This window comes from Vombatus ursinus, unplaced genomic scaffold (genome assembly GCF_900497805.2).
Source record: "Vombatus ursinus unplaced genomic scaffold, bare-nosed wombat genome assembly UNPS02014806.1, whole genome shotgun sequence".
Taxonomy (NCBI): domain Eukaryota; kingdom Metazoa; phylum Chordata; class Mammalia; order Diprotodontia; family Vombatidae; genus Vombatus; species Vombatus ursinus.
Genome location: NW_020954584.1, coordinates 860942 through 872923, shown reverse-complemented (window position 1 = coordinate 872923; position 11982 = coordinate 860942). Strand labels below are relative to the sequence as shown.

Sequence of the window (11982 nt, the reverse complement as noted above, 5' to 3'; positions counted from 1 at the left end):
AACATATTTTCACATTAGTGATGTTGAAGGTAAAAATTAGAACCAATAGGAGGAACCACCAGAAAGAGTAAACAAAATGCAACAGAAGAAAAAAAATAGCAAATAGTTGGCTTCGATCTGTATTCAAACTCCATATGACTCTTCTTTTTAGAAAAGCTCTTATGAAAACTTGCTCTTCCATGTTGACCTCTCTTAGAAATCTTGTAGGCTTCCTCTTCATGTTTCCCTTGGTTCTTTTTGCTTGCACCTGTCTGAGGAGGATACAGGTGAATCCATCTTTCAGCTTAGTCATTCATGTTCAGATCAAATTCAGGATGCACCTCCTTGGTGGTGACACTTCTGATGTTGCTAAGTTTCCCATTAACATCAGCTGACAGTTTAAATGTCATTGTACTCATGGAACAGGAAAATGTGGTTCTTCAACTCAGACATAATGTAGACTTCAGCTTTTACCTTGTAAACTATTTTAAATTAATATGTCTTTCTTTTGCTTACCCAGTGATCCCCACCTTATAATAAAGTATAAAAAAAAAAGAAAGACGCTTAGCAAACATAAGCAACGTACTGAGTTCATACTGAGTAGTACAGATGATGTTCCACAGATGTACTTTCCCACTTTTGTGAAAAGAGTGAGACATGTCTTTATCTCTTTTGGGGGGACAAACTTAGTCTTTATAATTACACAGGAAGCAGATTCATCTCTATTAACAATCCTGATTTTTATTTACACATTACATTTGAAGATTATATGATTTTATGACAATATACATTTTCTTGGACCTACTGTTACAGCAAGAGAGAGAGAGAGATAGAGAGAGAGAGAGAGACAGAGAGAGAGAGACAGAGAGAGAGAGGGAGAGAGAGAGAGAGAGAGAGAGAGAGAGAGAGAGAGAGACAGAGAGAGAGAGACAGAGAGAGAGAGAGAAACAATTAATTACAAATTCATCCTGGAGGATCCATGGTGTTATAGAAAACAAAAATTACATAATACAAAAGTTTATGCCTTTTCTATCCTCCCCAAGTATGAAAAATTATCATCTCTCCAATCAAGTGAGGGCTCCCTATTGAGATTCTTTATCTGGAAGCATTACCTTAATTATTTCTAAGTTATCACAGGAGCAGTTATATTCTACAATGCTCAGACAAAGCCAGAAAGAGCTTATATGTACAGGTTTGTAGATTAGACTTACATGATATTTGCAGAGTTCACATTTAAAATAAAATCATAAGAGGTAGAAAAGATCTCAGATGTCATCTACTCTAGATCCATGATACTACAGAGAAGGAAACTGAGGCTTAAAAAGTAAATTCATATTACAAATACTAAATAACTTATAGAGGAAGAATTTCAAGTCAGATATTCTTAGTCCAGAGGTATCACTATTGTTACTCTACTGTTCATGGCTTCAATCTTTGCTACTATCACACAGACATTTACCATTTTTTTTTGAAAAGATAGACAGTATCCAAAAGGCAGTTTTCAGGAGAAGAAATCAAAGTTATCAAGAGTCACATGAAAAATGCTCTAAATCTTTACTAGAAAAATGCAAATTTAAACAAATCTGAGGGACAACCTATCAGATTAACTAAAATAAAAAGGAAAATGATAAAAGTAGATAGAATGTGGGAAAATATGTACAGTGATGAATTCTTGGTGGAGTTTTGAAATGGTTCCATCATTCTGGAGTACAATTTGTAACCACATGCAAAAGGATATAAAATAGTTCCTTCCCTTTGACATAGAAATGTCACTACAAAGAGATCAAAGATGGAAAAAGACTCTACATGTACAAAAATACTTATAGCAGTTCTTTTTGTGGCAGCAAAGGATTGTAAATTGAAGGGATGCCCATTAATGTAGGAATGACTGAATAAGATATGGTATGTTATTTTAAGTGAATATTATTGTGCTTCAAGAAATGAGAAGCAGAGGGGTTTCAAAAAAAAACCTGGGATGACTTATATGACCTGATTCATAATGAAATGAGGAGAATCTTCTACATGGTAACAGCAATATTACATGATGATCATCTGTGAAAAGTTAGCTACTCTAATGGATCCAATTATATTTGATTATTCCAATGGTCCATGATGAAAAATGCTTTCCACCTGCAGATAGATATCTGATGAATTCTGAGTGCAAGGGGGTGGACATACATGGAACAACCCAGCTTTCAAGAAGTGAAGGTAATCAGATGAGATTTTTAATCAAATATCAAATCAGGTAATATTTATAAAGCTTTTTTTACAAAACATCAAGTGCTATGTAAATTTTAGTTATTACTCAACTGATGAAATATATCCATCAAAATATCAAGACTTTGAATAATCACTGATAACTGACAAAGGTTGGAGCAAGAATCGGGTAGGAGGAGAAGATTAAATTTAACCTCTTCTGAGAAGTCACATAATAATTCAAATAATTCAAAAATATTCCCTGCTTTACAAATTTCTCTGCTTAACACCAACATTCTCCTGGAAAAAGCTGATGATGGTGAATCATGGAACATTACCTCGTAAAAAGAATCAAATTTAAAAGTAATAAAAAATAAAGGTAAGATAAATGATAAGTAGACCATGTTACAAAATTGAATTTCAAATAGGAAGTGATTAAATGGCAAAACCAAGAAAGTATGTTATCAGAGAGAAAAAAAGTGGAACATCCATGAAGCAAGAATGAAAGAAAATAAATTCATTACCTAGATATAGTATTTCTAAGCTCAAGATATTAAAAGTAGCAGAGGAACACCCCCATTTTATTCAATGGATAATCCTTGAGCTATTCACAAAAGGGCTTAGGAAAGAATCACATAATATACTACTGGAATAACAAGCATGGTCCTTTGAAGATAAAACATAATTACATAAGATGATGATAACACACAAAAAATCATCATTAACATAATAGTGCAGCAAATTAGAACAGTGGTTAGAATTCAGGGCCTGGAATTAGGAATATATAACTTTAATCTGCCATTGGGCACTTATTAACTGTGTGACCCTGCATATGTCACAAAAGCCCTCTTTGCCACAGTTATCTCATCTGTAAAATGGAGATAATAATAGCAGATTCCCTGCCAGGGTTGTTGTGAAGATAAAATGAGATAATAATTGCAAAATGTTTAGTACATTGCCTGGCATTAAGTAAATGCCATACAAATTGTTAACTATTATTATTTTCATTATGACTACCACCACCACCACTACCACCACCATCATCATATTATCAAGTCTCAACTCTATTTCCATATTGTTGGGACAGGAAAAGACAACAACAAAAAATGACAATTCCAGCTCTTGAAGTAAACAGACTTAGTAATCAATGAAGATCCTGAAAGGGCATTTTGCAAACCATGAAGCAAATCACAGCAGCCTTTAAAAAAAAAATTTGCACCTAGGAAATAACCATTTAGAAATATTCTAGTGACCTAAAATATACAACAGAAATTGGCAAATACACGGAGTGCAAATAGAGATCTCAACATTTTTAACGGAAGTATATAACTTTGGTTCATAAAATAGTTAGGAACAAACTTCTAATAGATATTTACAGTTCAAAAACTCCTAATGTCTAACCAACATAGAACAAGCAACTTCCCTAGTATGGAGATCTGGACAAGAGAATCAAAACCTTGTGGAAATGGGACAACTTATATAAACTTCCCTGTTGTCCTCACTGCTTTTAGAATTGAACTGAAAATGATTCACTGAGAATATTATTGAGACAGATTTACATTTACAGATGTTGTTATCTGATTCCAAAAAAAATCTGTTATTTAAAATTACAACTGTAGAATAATCTATAATCTATAAATAGAAACAAGAAAATAAGCTAAAAGTATTCTTATAACATCTTATTCTTAGACTGTTTCTACCAGAATCCACATTTAAATAAAAAGCAAGTGACATTATTTCTGTCACTATTTATAATAATGACAATAATTTTAAATGCTGAGTGGTTAAATAATTCCTATAGTGGCAAAGGTGATTTAAGTTTACTTCTTCTACACTACAGCTACAAAACTCTATCCATTATGACATGCTACTTCCCTTATTGAAAAATATAAGATAATAAACACCAATTTAAACTTAATTATTGATATTATAATGTATATATTTTGAAACAAGTGAAACATGTTATTTGATTTACAATGATCACCCATCTTTTTACATGTTTAGGCCTTACAAAGAAAATTTTAAAAATTTCCCTGTTAAAAAAAAATCCTGGTATTACCAGGCTTTATATGACATTCTAATTCTTGAGGTAAATTTTTAGGATGATAAAGTTAAATGTTATATGCAAAGCAGGTTGATTTACATGGCAAACTTGGAGGAATAATGATTTCAAGTAAACAGAGAAATTGATTAGTTTTGTTTTTCTCTTCTCTAGAATATTCACTGCCACATCAGAAACATATCATATGACATATTAATTCCCTTCATTAAACATATTTGACCAATATTATCCTCAGAATGATCTTTGCATCATTGTTGGAAGAGTCAATTGCTCTTTAAAAATGTCACCTAATTAAAGTGAATTGATGTATTCCTGATGAACCAAGACGATCTTTTAAAATTTTTTTTTATTTACAAATTATCTCCCTCCAGTCATGCCCTTATCTAGGCATTGAAAAAGCAAGAAATATGATGGACATGATACATAGAAAGTCATGTAAAACTTATTTCTACTTTAGACAAATTACAAAAAAATGAAAGAAAAGAAAGAGAAAAAAATGTTTTAATCTGTAGTATGAGACGATCAGTTGTCTGTCTGCATGTGGATAGCCTTTTTCATCAAACCATCATGCTCTTGAAGAAATGGTACCAACAAGAGCAAAAATGTGGCTTCTATTGCTAATGACAGAATGCTTATTTTTTCTTCACATACACAGTATCTGCTTTCTTAGCCTCAAATAATATCGAGAAATTTCATAACCTTCTCTCATTTCCCTTGTGAAACATCATTACTTGGCCAGGACATCCATTACCTTGGGACTGAACATCACTTTTCTATTCCAAAGCTTCCTCATGGCATTTTTCATCTCTGTGTTTCTCAGGGTGTAGATCAAAGGGTTCAGCATAGGAGTGATGGCGGTATAAAAGACACTTAGAAATTTATCAATGGGGAAGGTACAGACAGGTCTAACATACATGAAAATGCAAGGGACAAAGAAGAAGACAACAACTGTGATGTGGGAAATGCAAGTTGAAAGAGCTTTTTGTCGACTTTCCAGATTTTGAGTTTCCAAAGAGTGTAGAATAATGCCATAGGAGATAAGCAATAGCAAAAAGGTAATTGTGCACATTACTCCCCCATTGGCAACCACCGAGATGCCAATTACATAGGTATCTGTGCAGGAAAGTTTCAACAAAGGGTACATGTCACAAAAGAAGTGATCAATTACATTGGGTCCACAAAATGGGAGACTGACAATAAAAAGGAGCTGGACTAATGAATGCATGAAACCTCCAATACAGGATGCCACCAAGAGCAGAACACATACACGCCATCTCATTATGAATAAGTAATACAAGGGTTTACAGATGGCTACATAGCGATCATAGGCCATAAAAATGAGGAGGACAATTTCGGTCCCACCAAATAGGTGTTCCAAGAAGAGCTGTACCATGCAAGCTTGGAAAGAAATGGTTGCCTTGGCATGGAGCATATCTAAAGTCATTTTAGGGACAATGATAGTAGAGTAGATAGCATCTATAAAAGACAAGAAGGCAAGAAAAAAGTACATAGGGGATCTCAAGCTCTTACTTCTAATGACAGTTATGGCAATCAGAATATTGCCCAAAAATAGTTGAAATGTAGATAATTGAGAATACAGCAAATAGTGTTTTTTGTACCTCAGGATTCTGGGTAAGCCCTAGAAGGACAAACTTGCTGACATTGTTCCTGTTTTCCATGCTTTTTTGGGGGCGGCAGAGGTGAGTGGGAGAGTAACTGTTTTTTGGATATAGTACCAGATTTGTAGTTAGCAGTCTTGAGTTCAGTTCACACATCTGCCCCTTTTATGGACAATCTGCTTAACCTTTTTGGGCATCAGTTTCCTCACCAGAATACTGGTCATAAAAGTGAAACATTTTGTGCTTCACAGAGATTTTTGTAGGGCAAAGAATAAATGATGGATATTCAATTTGCAAATTTTAATCTCACATGTAATAGTTGACTATTCTTCTCTAGTTTCAGCAGTCACATTTTACCTATAAATAAAATTATGAAACATAAAATTTTATTGACCCCATTTCATTTCATTTTCATTTCTTAATATACCCCCTTTATCTGAAAGTATACCAAATAACCCTTAGTCATAGTTTCTCTTCTTTGTAATAAAGGTAATAAGGAATACTTTCTCAAGTATTTCTTGTGACAAGTTTAATCACTCTAATTACATAACTTTTGTGTTGTTTTTTTTTTTCAATTTGTGTTTCTATTTATACTTTTGTCATTGTTGTGGAGATTGTTTTCCATTTTCTGCCTATTTTATTTTTGTTAATTCATAAAGAATCTAATATTTGCCTAAATTCCAGATATTCACATTTTCTGATAATACAGATATATTCTGTCATCTTTGAGTATTCTACAGTAAATGGTCATTTATATTGTTTTTAGATAATGTGGCTACAAAATACATTTTAATAAATATTTTGTTGTACAAAGGACATTTTACTGGTGTTCTCTGGAGTGACTGCCTGTCAATAAGTTTCCCCGTTTCCAATGGCATAAGCATTTTAGTTTCGTTTTGGAAAGACAATCTTTTAAATTGAGGCATCAGTGCCCTTCTAAAATTTCCAAGACAGTTCCACTTCAATAACAAAATATTTTTCTCACAAAAGAAGAAAGTAATTGGTAGTGAATCTAGTGGAAAAGAGACTAAGGAACAGATATATAAGACTGATTCAAGGTCCCTTCATCACCTAAATGACAAGATTTGCATTTTTTCAGTAATTAAGTATTTTCCTTAAATAATCTGAGGATCGCCCAAATGGCCTTTCATTACTGAAGAGGTAAAAACTGATAGCATCTTGTTTCAATCAATCAATTGGGATTAGTTCTATTGTGACAATAAGGAATTTTTTCTCCCTAATACCTTTATTAAAATGCAAGTAATCCATCAAAAGATACAACTTTAAATTAATATTTACACTTTTCCAAATGTAAGTTTATCAGATCCTGAGGTGGTATGTTGGCTAAATATGTTTGTGTTTGTTTTATTTTATTTTTTTAATTAAAGGACCTATTATAGAACTTGAAAATAACAAGTATTACATAATTGCCATAAAATAATCATTATTGTTATATTATTATCCTCATCATGTCATATTCATCAGACATTTAATGTGGATGGCAGAAATGAAAGTGATCATGCATTTTTTCTGCCTTACAGTTTTTTTCTGAAGCTATTGTCTTATTAATGGTCAAAACCAGATCACTAAAACACTCTTCTGAAATCAATATCATATAGCATTTTCTGAACATTTTCCTAAGCCTAATATTTATACTTTTCTAATCTCTTTGCAAATATGTCACTTCATAATGGATAATTCTATAAAGTGCCCCATGTACCTTACATCTTAAAATAATCAGCTGAATCATCCAATTTCTCCAACTATATCCTTAACTTCTTAAATAGATTAAAAATTGATCATGTGAGACTACCAACAGGGATTAATTCTTTATTTTGATAACACAACTCTTTATAATTTCACACTGATTTAAGTGAAAAACAGTCATTCAGCTTAGGTTAGTATCTACTTTATAATCTTAACACAAAGCCTGGTTTGGGATAGAAGCAGACACGTGAATGACTTTTAAAAATATATTACCTCTCCATGAAGTCACTTATTCCAAGTCCTAGATTCTGATATGTTTTCATTGATGTTGAAAGCCATCAGCTTTGGGCAATAAAAACGATATTCACCCCCACTCACCCTGTTGTCACCACAGAGAGAAAAGTCCACAGGAATTCATTTCAGCTTAAAAAGTCTAACGGTTTCCAAATTTTTCTCCCAATTTCCTCACCTCAGTATTTTTCCAAACAATTGTATTTCCTTAGATTGTGAAGTAGATTCCATGTGACTCCATGGCTGTTTTTGTCTGCAAAGGAGGATTTTGTCCACATTCAATAAAAACACCATCTTATGTCTGTGAACCATTTTAATACTGTGTTCTTAAAGCTTCTTCTCCTCTAATTACATCCTTTGAGAAATCTGTTCAGAGAAGAAGGACAGTTCATGTAGTCTTTCAGTTCAATTTCTCTCGAGATGTCTCAGAGCTAAAAAAAAAATTAATTGCAGACTCAAGGAAAAACATGAGTCCAAAGGAGAAACAGCAAAGATATTTTCAAGGTAAATTATTATGTCCTTTCAGAGCTAGGGCTTTTAAGAGACTTTATATGGTTTCTTCAAAGTTTCACCAAATGACATTTGCGGGCCCAGGATTTTAGTCTCTTGAATAGCTAATAGGCTACAGAACTTAGAAAACATGAAAAATAATGCATCCATCATGAACATATGAATACATTAAAACAGCTTTTTCTAAGGGACCCTCTAGAAAGATAGAAAATGGAATCATTAACAATGCTTTTGTTAACTTTTAAAGTTTAATTTTACTTGTTACTGGAATGAAATTTACATTAAGCTTAATATTTCACATATATCTTACAAGTCAAAAGTCTTCTAGCACATGAATCTTTGAGAATGGGGAATAGATTATAGTAGGAAGAACAGTAAAATATCATTTTATTTGAATTGGTAAATGAAAGAAAATCTAAGAATATTTATTTTTTTAGTATTTTATTTTGCCCCAATTACATGGAAACTCAATTTTCAACATTCATTTTTAAAACTGAATTTCAAATTCTCTTCCTCCTCACCCCCCTCATTGAGAAGGTGAGCAATTTGACGTACCTTATACATGAGCATTGGTGTAAAAAAATTTCCATATTAGTGATATTTTAACAGAAAACATAGATCAAAATAAAACCCCAAGAAAAAGTTTTTAAAAAGTATGCTTCAATCTGTATTCAGACTCTGTATTCAGTTCTTTCTCTGAGGATGAATAGTATTTTCAATCATGAGTCCTTCAGAGTTGTCTTGCATCATTGTATTGCTGAGAATAGCTAAATCACAGTTGATCATCTTACAATATTGCTGTTACCATGTACAAGGTTCTTCTGGTTCTACTCATTTCACTTTGCATCAGTTTAAGTAAATCTTTTCTGGTTTTCTTCTGAGAGCATCTAGCTCATTATGTTTTACAGCACAATAGTATTCCATCATAATCATACACCACAACCTGTCCAGCCATTCTACAATTTATAGTCTCTTCAATTTTCAATTCTTTGCCACCAGAAAAGAGTTGCTGTAAATATTTTTGTACATATATGATCTTCTCTTCTTTTTTTGAAATATCTTTTGGGATGCAGACCTAGTACTGGTATTTCTAGGTCAAAGGCTATGTGTGGTTTTATAGGTTTTTGGACATAGTTCCAAACTGCTTTACTTAATGATTGAATCAGTTTATACCTCTACCAACAGTGTATTAGTGTCTCAACTTTCCCACATCCCCTCCAACATTTCTCATTTTCCTTTTCTGTCCAAATAGACAATCTAATAAGTGAGAGGTAGTATCTCAAAATTGTTTTAAAATGTCTTTTTCTAATCAATAGTGATTTAGAGCATTGTTTATATGTGACGATATATAGCTTTGATTACTTTATCTGAAAAATTTTCTTTCTTATTATTTGTCAACTGGAAATGCAATTTTTTTGTGAATTTGACTCATTTCTCTATATTTGAGAGATGAGGTTATCAGAGAAACTTGATTCAATTTTTTCACAGTTATGTTTGCTAAATTTGTTTTCCTCCATACTATTTCCCCTTATTTATTCTGTTGTTTCACTCCTCTAATCCTATCTTTCCTCAAAAGTTTCTTTGATTCTGACTATCACCTCTTCCAATCTGCTCTCTCTTCTATTAAAACCTTCACTTTCTCTTCCCCTTTACCGCTTCTCCTTTCTTGTGGGGTAAGAGAGATTTCTTTATCTAATTGAGTATGTTCATTTTTTTCCCTTCTTTGAGTCAATTCTGATGATAGTAAGGTTGAACCATTTCCCACCACCTCCCCCATTTTCTGTTCAACTCTAAAAGTTCTTTCTTGTCTTTAATGTGAGATGATTTACCCTACTCTACCTCCTCTTTTCTTTTTTTCCCAACACATTCCTCTTTCTCACCCCTTTATTTTGTCTTTTTAGATATCATTCCATTATATTCAACTCACATCTGCACCCTCTGTCTATATATATTCCATCTAAGTATCCTATTAATAAGAAAATTCTTATAATTTCAAGGATCATATTCCCATTTAGGTATGTAAACAGTTTATCCTTATCAATTCCCTCATGTTCTCCTGTTCCTATTTGCCTTTCTATACTCCTCTTGAGTCTTGTATTTGAAAATCAAATTTTCTATTTGATTCTGATCTTTTCATCAAGAATAATTAAAATACCCCTAATTCATTTTATATCCCTTTTCCCCCTGAAGCATTATACTCAGTTTTTTGGGGGGTAGATGATTCTTGGTCATAAACCTAGTTCCTTTGTCCTCTGCCATATCATATGCCAAGCCCTCTGATGTTTTAGTATTGAAGCTGCTAAATGTTTTGTTAACCTGACTGTGGCTCCATCATACTTGAATTGTTTCTTGTTGCTTACAATATTTTCTCTTTTACCTGATAGCTTTGGTATTTGGTTATAATATTCCTGGGAGTTTTCATTTTGGGATCTCTTTCAGGAGGTCATCTGTGGATTCTTCAATTCCTACTTTACCTTCTGGTTCTACAATATCAGGGCAGAGTTCCTTGATAATTTTTTGCAAGATCATGTCTAAGCTCTTTTTTTTTATAATGGCTTTCAAATTGTCTAATAATTTTAAAATCATCTCTCCTTGATCTACTTTACATGTCAGTTTTTCCAATGATATATTTGATCTTTTGTTACATATTTTTTCCCATTCTTTGGTTTTGTTTTATTCTTTTTGGTGTTTCATAGAGTCATTAGCTTGCACCTCCTCAAGTTTCTTTTTTTTTTCTTTTTTAATTAATTTATTAATTTTTAGTTTTCAACATTCACTTTCACAAGATTTTAATTTCCAATTTCCTCCCCATCTCATCCCTCACTCCACCCCAAGATGGTATGCATTCTAAGTACCCCTTCTCCTAATCTGCCTTCCCTTCTATCTCTCTCCCCTTCTCTTATCCCATTTCCCTTCAATTTTCCTATAGGGTAGGATAGATTTCTACACCCCATTTACTGTATATTTTATTTCCCAATTGCATGTGAAAACAATTGTTTTTAAACTTTTGTTTTTAAAATTTGGGGTTCCAAATTTTCTCCTTTCCTTCTTCCCCACCCACTCTCATTGAGAAGGCAAGTAACTCAATACAGGTTATACAAGTGTAGTCAATGTAAAATACTGACATAATAGTCATGTTGTGAAAAACTAAATATATTTCCCTTCATCCTATCCTGCCCCCACAGTTATTCTATTCTCTCTTTTGACCCCATCCCTCCTTGGAAGTGTTTGCTTCTGATTACCCCCTCCCCAATCTGCCCTTACCTCTATCATTCTCTTGCTCTCTTGTCCCCTTCCCCTCATTTTCCTGTAGGGTAAGATAGAATTCCATACTCAATTGAGTGTGTATGTTATTCTCTCCTTAATTCAAATCTGATGAGGATAAGATAAACTCATTCCCTCTCACCTTTCCCCATTTCCCCTCCACTGTAAACACCTTTCTTGTCTGTTTTATGTGAGATAATTTACCCCATTCCACCTCTCCCTTTTTCCTTCTCCCAGTATAATCCTCTCTAACTTTAATTTTCTTCTCCAGCTATCACCTTGACATCTTCAACTCATCCTGTGCACCTCTATCTATCTATCTATCTATCTATCTATCTATCTATCTATCTATCT

General features: G+C 33.0%; 1 pseudogene; it reads right to left on the bottom strand.

Moving 5' to 3' along the window:
* Positions 1-4964: 4964 nt before the first annotated feature.
* LOC114051848 lies at positions 4965-5919 on the bottom strand (annotated as a pseudogene).
* Positions 5920-11982: the final 6063 nt, after the last annotated feature.